A 10000-nucleotide genomic window follows, 5' to 3' on the forward strand; every position below is an offset into this window, starting at 1 on the left:
AAAATCAAGGTTAATGTCTTTTGATTATCAAGTTCAAAGTCTTTGGACAATCAAGGTCAAAGTTTTAGAACAATTAAGGTCAAAGTCTTTGGATTATCCACTTCAAATTCTTTTTAAGTTTTCTGGATTATGACGATCAAAGTCATAGATTATTATAGTCAAAGTCTTTGAAATATTAAGATCAAAGTCTTGGGATTATTAAGATCAAAGTCTTTGAATTATCAATGTCAAAGGCTTTGAATTATTAAGGTCAAGGTGTTTGAATTATCAGGGTCAAAGTTTTTGAATTATCAGGGTCAAAGTCTTTGGATTATGAAGGTAAAAGTAACTGAATTCTTACGGCAATTTTTTGGGATTATGAAGGTAAAAGTCTTGGAATTATTAGGTCAAAGTCTTTTGTTATTAAGGTCGAAGTCATATGTATTATTAAGGTCAAAGTCTATGAACTATTAAGATACCAGATAATACACTTTTGGTCCAGGAAAAATGTGGTATTACAAAGTCGAAGAAAACATTATTATGTTCAAAAGAGAGCCACATGTAACATTTTCCTGGGGCTTATGAGATTTTGACGGCTGAAGGTCCGCCCGGTTTTAAAATTCACATTTCGGATGACGTTTGGAGAGTTTGTGAGGAAGGAATAATTCTGTTCAGCTTTTCTGTACTTAATTTGACATTTCTCTTCTTTCCCACGAGGTATTATTAGTCCTTTTTACATTGATCGAAAATTTCACATAACGCGTTTTCGTGAAATGATTTTGCACATGAAATTTACGTCCTGTTTTATTTCAATTTTAAATAGATAAAAGATAAGAGAGAGTAAATGACGTTTGTGTGAAAGGAATATGTTAACCGTATATAACAATTTTGTTAATATTTTCTATACTTAACTTATCATTTCTATTCCTTTGCATTGTGTATTATAAGCACCGTTTTACATAGACTGAGAATTTTAGATATGTTTTGTTTTCTTAAAATGCTTTTGTACATAACTTTTTCACCATTTTATACTTCTCCGATTCCATTAATCAATCCTAAGTAGATAAAAGATAGTAAATCAGAAAAGAGCAAATTAACCTTACCCAACTTCTCTCCAAACAGTGTATTTCTGTTTCTCTTGTCTCGTCTCTCCTCACGCCGAACACTGTTAAAAGAAAAAACGTAATTTTAATCGGAAATTCTCCGAGAAAATATACTGTTCTCAGCCGTCCGTATTCCAGTAAAATACAGGCGACTATAATTTTGCCTTTCTTTGTAATTTTTTACCGGTTGGTGACCGTAATATCGCTCCTTTACGTCAATATATTCGTTGTTAAAACGGTAAAAATCCTGAAATAAATGTTCTCAGTTATTTACCGTTAAATACAAATTTTTAACAGTGCACTAATGTCCCCCTCCGGTCCATCTGGAGGATTGGGGTAGTACTAATTTTTTTCTGAGTTTTTTCTAGTTTTTATATTTTTTTTGGATATTTTTATTTTTATTTGATTTAATTTTTTTTTTTTTTTTTTTTTGCTGCTGCTGCTTCTCCTGAAAGGAGTCAGCTTTTTCCCCCAGCCTGATTTCTTTGGATCCCCTATAAGGACTAGACTACATACTAGAAGAACCTTGCCTCCTCCCCCCTCTGCATAGTCAGTCTTCTAGATTAGGACCACCCGAGGGTTAGTATCCGAAAGAATAGATCTAGATATCTGACTGTTTGTTCTCCTGACGGAGCCCTTGTACGACCACACCAGGGAACGTAGCATTCTAGAAAAAAAGACAATGTTTTCCCCTCTGTAGAGGAAGTCCTCTAGGTTATTCCACGTCCTTCAAGCCGGGTAGTTGAGCCAAGCATCCCTTAAGCACTTCCAGGATATTTCCTCTTAAAAAAATCCCCTTTCTATCCATTTTTCATTGTCCATCCACTTGATCCTTCCAACTAAGGCCATTGTGTACCCAATGATGTAGTACTTGTGCCATCTGCATCCAAGGATATTTTCTCCTAATTGAAATGGCCATATTTTTCTCTCATAGTCCATCTACTTGATCTTTCTAATGGCTCTTACATAAAAACTTGTTTGCTTACAAATGTAAACTAAAACTAATACTTTCATCAAAACTCTAAAGAAACTTATTCTAAGAATATTTTTCCCTTTTTTTTTTTTTTTTTTTTTTTTTTTTTTTTTTTTGCATTTTTAAAGATTTTGTAATTTTTTGGCCTTTTATGTTTTTACATTTTGGGGGAGGGGGGATTTTTTGTTTTTATATTTTTTTTGAGATTTTTTTTTTTTTTTTTTTTTTTTTTTTTTTTTATAATTCAGGAAGAATTATTTATTGATATACGAAAACTCTGCCAAAACAGTTGTACATATCCTTAAACCCTCGCTTTGGCCGTCGATGCCGTTGGTCCTTCTGTCCTGACTTTGGTCGAATCCACACATCATATGACTTTCAGAATTTTTCATCCGTCAGAACACTCTTTTTAACCTCCACTCGATTCCATCCTGTATTAATTTGGGTTCACTCCCGTGTCAGTCCGGATGATACTTCATGGCCAAGACTCTGAAGCCTTTTAAAATTTCTTTCGTAGTGGCCGTCTGACTTACACCCAAAATCTCATAATGGGTTTGGTTTACCCATTTCTTCCTTTGCGCCTTAGCATCTTCTATGAATTTCGAACATTCCTCAAATCCCTCTACCGTTCTCGCAGTTTCAAAGTCATTCCTGGCAGCGTCGAAAAGGCCAAGTTTGAGAAGGTGCTTCCCTCGTAGCACGTAGGCTCTACTGCATTCTTGACGATATTTCTCAATCTCTTGGCAACAATCCAATATGATATCCATGTCGAGAGGGTTTCCGGAGGCTGCGTTCGCTTCAGCCTTTAATACATTTTTCTGCTTATCTTCCTCTTTATTTTCCGTTTCCTTCTTACTCTTTCTTAGTGTCTTCATTCTTCGGCTGTTTGTTCTCTTGAATGTCGTTTTTCGCGGACTCATTTTCCCTTTCTTGATGATCAGACGTCTTCTCTGCTTTCATCTTTTCTTCCACCTGTTTCTCAGCTTTTAGTTTGTTTATTTCGTTTCTCAATTGTTCTTTCAGTCTTTCTTGCTCCTGTCGCTCTCTCTCCAGTTCATTTATTTTACTTTTCAATTGATTTAGTTGGTCCGTTTTCTGTTTTTGAACTTTGTTTTCAGCTTTTAGAATTTCCAGTAAATTTTCTTTTATCTTCATCTGAAGATCCTTTTGGACGCAAACGTTTTCAAGTTTTTCTATTTCCTCATTAAGGATTTTATTAATTTTTTTCATTTCCTCCATTTCCATTTTAAGAATTGCCTGTTTCTTTTCCTGTTCTTTCATCTGAAGGTCCTTTTCAGCGCAGTCAATTTTCAGCTTTTGATACTCGGTCTCTTTCTGAGCGTTCAGTTTTTCTTGCATCTCCTTTTCTGTATTAATTTCTACTACTATTCTCAATTCATTTAGTTGTCCTTGTAACTTGCTTTTTTCGTCCTCAAGATTTTCCACCGTCCTTCTCGTAGCAAACATTATTAAACCGAATATGGCGGCGCCAGCAGCAGCCAAACAAATGTAAATTGTCATGTTACCATGAGAAAAGATTTCCTCCCTTGCTCCGATGTCGAATAAGGGGAGAAGTTTGCCAACGAACCATCTTGATTCAACTGGTCTTTGAATCTCAAAGCTTCAGCCTCCATTTGACGCAATCCAACTTTACACGCACGTAGTTCCTCACGGGCTTTCCAAACGGCCCTCAATCCAAGGGCAGTGCTGCAGCCACCCAAGGAGGAATCCATCCTGAGAGGCGACTGCACGACAGTCTCCAAAACGTGGCGCCTCTGGGAGAAGTGACGAAAACCATTTGAAGACGGAGGACTCCTGGAAAGTTCGCAGCTGTCCTTGAAGATTTAACGTCATATCCTCGCATGCAGCGTTCTGTTCTTGAATAACTGAAGCTGCTTTTTGAGGCCAGTTGTATTGTCCTCTAACAAACTTTCCGATCTTATTCAGCCACACACCGAATGCTTTATTAAATGCCATAACTATACATACCTATCCAGAGGTTCGTATCAGCATTGGTTTGAAAGAAATGAATAAGAGTAAAAAGGATTCTGAAGACTTTTAAGTCTCCTGGAGACATTTTTGTCGTCACCGACTCCAACGACAACAGATCTCCGGGAATTTTTGTCCTCCATTCCCGACGGAAGACGGTGGTAATTTGAGAAATAATAATAATAATAATAATAATAATAATAATAATAATAATAATAATAATAATAATAATAATAATAATAATAATAATAATATACAGCTTTCAGACGTCTCCTTAGCTTATTATTATTATTATTATTATTATTATTATTATTATTATTATTATTATTATTATTACCATCATATCTTGAGGTAACACCGTCTTCAGACTTGAAAGGAGGAAAAATTTCCCGGAGATCTGGTGTTGGAGTTGGTGACTTCAAAATTGACTCCAAGGGACTGAAGTCTTCAGAACCTTTTAATCCAATATAATTAAAATGTAAGGTTGTGAAATGTATGCATATAAGCACACACACACACACATATTATATATATATATATATATATATATATATATAATATTTGTGTGTGCGTGTGCTTATATGCATACATTTCATACATATATACGAGTTTGTATGTGCACTAATACAACGAAAGTCTTAATGTTTCCATTCGTGGCTATATAGACACACACACACACACACACACATATATATATATATATATATATATATATATATATATGTATATGAATATATATATACAGTATATATATTATATATGTGTATATATATATATATATATATATATATATATGTGTGTGTGTGTGTGTGTATATATATATATATATATATATATATATATATATATATATATATATATATATATATATATATATATGCCTATAGATATATGTCTGTATGTGTGTTAAGGATTAATTGATCAATTAATGACCCATATTGTGCGTTTGAGGACATACATACATACTGTACGTACATACGTAATGTGAAAGAGACAATTCCTTCCCCTTCTTGAATTTTAGATAAGATTGTCTTTCGATTATCAAGGTCAAAGTCTATGAATAATCATGGACAGCCTTTGGATAATCAAGGTCAAGGTTTTTTGGATAGGCAAAGTCAAAGTCATTGGATAATCAAGTTCAAAGTCTTTGGATGATTAGTGTCGAAGTCTTTTAATTATCATTTTCAAAATATTTGCATTATTATGGTCAATATTTTCTTGATTTTGAAGGTCAAAATCTATGGATTATCAAGGTAAAAGTCTTTGGATGGTCAAGGTCAATGCTTCTTAATTATCAAGTTCAAAGTTTTGGGGTTATCAAGTTCAAAGTGTTTGGATGGTTAGGGCGAAGTCCTTTAATTATCAAGGTCAAAGTTTTTGGATTATCAAGGACAAAGTCTTTGGATACTCAAAGTCAAAGTTTATGAACAATTAAGGTCAAAGTCTTTGGGTTATCAAGGTCCAAGGGTTTGGATAATGAAGGTCAAAGTCTTTGGATTATCAAGTTCAATTCTTTGGATAATAAAGTACAAAGTTTTTAAATAACCAAAGTCTCAGTCTTTGTATAATCAAGTTCAAAGTCTTTAGATTATTAGGGTCGAAGTCTTTTAATGATTAAGTTCAAAGGTTTTGGATTATTAAGGTTAAAGTTTTCTGGAATATGCCGGGCAAAGTCTTTGGATTATTAAGTTCAAAGTCTTTGAATAATCAAGGTCAAAGTTCTTTGGAAAATCTAGGTCAAAGCTTTTGGATTATCAACTTCAAAGTCTTTGGATTGTTAGGACTGAAGTCTGGATTATCAAGGTAAAAGGGTTTGGATAATCAAAGTCAGTGTTTTTGAACCATTAAGGTCAAAGTATTTGAACAGCTAAGGTCAAAGTCTGGATTATCAAGTTCAAAGTCTTTGGATAATCAACATCAAACCTTTTGAAAAATCAAGGTCAAAGTCTTTTGCTTATCAAGTTCAAGGTCTTAGGACAATCAAGGTCAAAGTTTTTGAATAATTAAAGTCAAAGTTTTTAAACAAATAAGGTCAAAGTCTGGATTATCAAGTTCAAAGTTTTTGTATAGTCAACCTCAAACTTTTTGAAAAATCAAGGTCAATGTCTTTTGATTATCAAGTTCAAAGTCTTTGGACAATCAAGGTCAAAGTTTTTGAACAATTAAGGTCAAAATCTTTGGATTATCCAATTCAAAGTCTTTTTCAAAGTTTTCTGGATTATGACGATCAAAGTCATAGATTATTATAGTAAAAGTCTTTGAAATATTAAGATCAAAGTCTTGGGATTATTAAGATCAAAGTCTTGGGATTATTAAGATCAAAGTCTTTGAATTATCAATGTCAAAGGCTTTGAATTATTAAGGTCAAGGTGTTTGAATTATCAAGGTCAAAGATTTTGAATTATCAGGGTCAAAGTCTTTGGATTATAAAGGTAAAAGTAATTGAAATCTTACGGCAATTTTTTTGGATTATGAAGGTAAAAGTCTTGTAATTATTAGGTCAATGTCTTTTGTTATTAAGGTCGAAGTCATATGTATTATTAAGGTCAAATTCTATGAACTATTAAGATACCAAATAATACACTTTTGGTCCAGGAAGAATGTGGTATTACACAGTCGAAGAAAACATTATTATGTTCAAAAGAGAGCCACATGTAACATTTTCATAGGTAGTAGGTTGGCCTGGGCACCAGCCGCCCGTTGAGATACTACCACTAGAGAGCTAGGGGGTCCTTTGACTGGCCAGACAGTACCATATTGGATCCTTCTCTCTGGTTACGGTTCTTTCCCTTTGCCTACACAGACACCGAATAGTCTGGCCTATTCTTTACAGATTCTCCTCTGTCCTCATACACCTGACAACACTGAGATTACTAAACAATTCTTCTTCACCCAAGGGGTTAACGACTGCGCTATAATTGTTCAGTGGCTACTTTCCTCTTGGTAAGGGTAGAAGAGACTCTTTAGCTATGGTAAGCAGCTCTTCTAGGAGAAGGACACTCCAAAATCAAACCATTGTTCTCTAGTCTTGGGTAGTGCTATAGCCTCTGTACCATGGCCTTCCACTGTCTTGGGTTAGAGTTCTCTTGCTTGAGGGTACACTCAGGCACACTGTTGTATCTAGTTTCTCTTTCTCTTGTTTTGTTGAAGTTTTTATTGTTTATATGGGAGATATTTATTACCTCCGCCAAGCGGTTTGTTTGTTTGTTTGTTTGTCTGTCTGTCTGTGGACAACGTAGAGGCCACATTTCTACACGGAATCACTTCAAACTTGGCCAAGTAGTTCCCCAATGTGTATGGAAGAACTGATTAAATTTTGGTCAAGGTCACCCCAAGGTCAAGGTCACAGGGGTCACTGGTGTCACTATGACATAAGTGGCCATATCAAGAGACAGAAATAAAGCACTGACTTTTGCATAAGCCAACAGGGAAGTCCTAGTCCAGGCGCAACCCATGGGTGATGTTCAAATTTATAAAGGTCAAAGGTCATGTGAAGGTCAAAGTCACATTAATTCATGATTCTAGGACATATGGCGCTCTAGGTCACCTTGGCGGAGGTATGTCCTCTACGAGGACCATGTCCGCGTTCAGGACTTGCTCACTTGTTTAGATGTTGTTACTATTCTTAAAATATTCTATTTTTCCTTGTTTCCTTTCCTCACTGAGCTATTTTCCCTGTTGGGGCCCCTGGGCTTATAGCATCCTGCTTTTCCAACTAGGGTTGTAGCTTAGCATTTAATAATAATAATAATAATATGAGATTTTGACGGCTGAAGGTCCGCCCGGTTTTGAAATTCACATTTCGGATGACGTTTGGAGAGTTTGTGAGGAAGGAATAATTCTGTTCAGATTTTCTGTACCTAATTTGACATTTCTCTTCTTTCCCACGAGGTATTATTAGTCCTTTTTACATGGATCGGGAATTTCACATAACGCGTTTTCGTGAAATGATTTTGCACAGGAAATTTACGTCCTGTTTTATTTCAATTGTAAATAGATAAAAGATAATAAGACAGAGTAAATGACGTTTGTGTGACTGAAAAATGTTAACCGTATATAACAATTTTGTTAATATTTTCTATACTTAACTTATCATTTCTATTCCTTTGCATTGTGCACTATAAGCACCGTTTTACATAGACTGAGAATTTTAAATATGTTATGTTTTCTTGAAATGCTTTTGTACATAACTTTCGCACCATTTTATACTTCACCGATTCCTTTAATCAATCGTAAGTAGATAAAAGATAGTAAATCAGAAAAGAGCAAATTAACCTTACCCAACTTCTCTCCAAACAGTGTATTTCTGTTTCTCTTGTCTCTCCTCACGCCCAACACTGTTAAAAGAAAAACGTAATTTTAATCGGAAATTCTCCGAGAAAATATACTGTTCTCAGCCGTCCGTATTCCAGTAAAATACAGGCGACTATAATTTTGCCTTTCTTTGCTATTTTTTACCGGTTTGTGACCGTAATATCGCTCCTTTACGTCAATATATCCGTTGTTAAAACGGTAAAAATACTGAAATAAATGTTTTCAGTTATTTACCGTTAAATACAAATTTTTAACAGTGCACTAATGCCCCCCCCCCCCCGGTCCATCTGGAGGATTGGGGGAGTACTATTTCTTTCTGAGTGTTTTTCTAGTTTATATATACATATATATATATATATATATATATATATATATATATATATATATATATATATATATATATATATATTTGGATATTTTGATTTTTATTTAATTTAATTTTTTTTTTTTGCTGCTGCTGCTGCTCCTCAAAGGAGTCAGCTTTTTTCCCCAGCCTGAATTCTTTGGATCCCCTATAAGGACTAAATCACATACTAGAAGAACCTTGCCTCTCCCCCCCCCCTCTGCATAGCCAGTCTTCTAGATTATTCTATCAGAACCACCCGAGGGTTAGTATCCGAAAGAATAGATCTAGATATCTGACTGTTTGTTCTCCTGACGAAGCCCTTGTACGACCACACCAGGGAACATAGCATACTAGAAAAAAAGACGAGGTTTTCCCCTCTGTAGAGGAAGTCCTCTAGGTTATTCCACGTCCTTTAAGCCGGGTAGTTGAGCCAAGCATCCCTTAAGCACTTCCTGGATATTTCCTCTTAAAAAAATCCCCTTTCTCTCCATTTTTCATAGTCCATCCACTTGATCCTTCCAACTAAGGCCATTGTGTACCCAATGATGTAGAGTTTGTACCATCTGCATCAAAGGATATTTTCTCCTAATTGAAATGGCCATTTTTTTCTCCTCATAGTCCATCTACTTGATCTTTCTAATGGCTCTTACATAAAAACTTGTTTGCTTACAAATGTAAACTAAAACTGATACTTTCATCAAAGCTCTAAAGAAACATTCTAAGAATATTTTTCCCATTTTTAGTATTATTTTTAATTTTTCATTTTTTTTTTTGGCATTTCTAAAGATTTTATAATTTTTTGGGCTTTTATGTTTTTACATTTGGGGGGGGGGGGATTTTTTGTTTTTATATTTTTTTGAGATTTTCTATCTTTTTTTTTTTTTATAATTCAGGAAGAATTATTTATTGACGTACGAAAACTCTGTCAAAACAGTTGTACATATCCTTAAACACTCGCTTTGGCCGTCGATGCCGTTGGTCCTTCTGTCCTGACTTTGGTCGAATCCACACATCGTATGACTTTCTGAGTCTTTCATCCGTCAGAACAGTTTTAGCATAATTCACTCTTTTAAACCTCCACTCGAATCCATCCTGTATGAATTTGGGTTCACCCCCGTGTCTGTCCGGGTGATAGTTCGTGGCCAAGACTGAAGCGTTTTAAAATTTCTTTCGTAGCGGCCGTCTGACTTACACCCAAAATCTCATAATGGGTTTGGTTTACCCATTTCTTCCTTTGCACCTTAGCATCTTCTATGAATTTCGAACATTCCTCAAATCCCTCTACCGTTATCGCAG

The 10000-nt window shown here is 34.9% G+C and overlaps 1 long non-coding RNA gene across 1 annotated transcript in view; it reads left to right on the forward strand.

The window, feature by feature from the left end:
- Window positions 1–10000, forward strand: part of LOC137629156 (uncharacterized) — a 1187366-nt gene that overhangs the window by 561615 nt on the left and 615751 nt on the right. The gene's annotated exons all lie outside the window — the stretch shown is intronic.

The sequence above is a fragment of the Palaemon carinicauda genome, chromosome 37, assembly GCF_036898095.1.
Source record: "Palaemon carinicauda isolate YSFRI2023 chromosome 37, ASM3689809v2, whole genome shotgun sequence".
Classification (NCBI taxonomy): domain Eukaryota; kingdom Metazoa; phylum Arthropoda; class Malacostraca; order Decapoda; family Palaemonidae; genus Palaemon; species Palaemon carinicauda.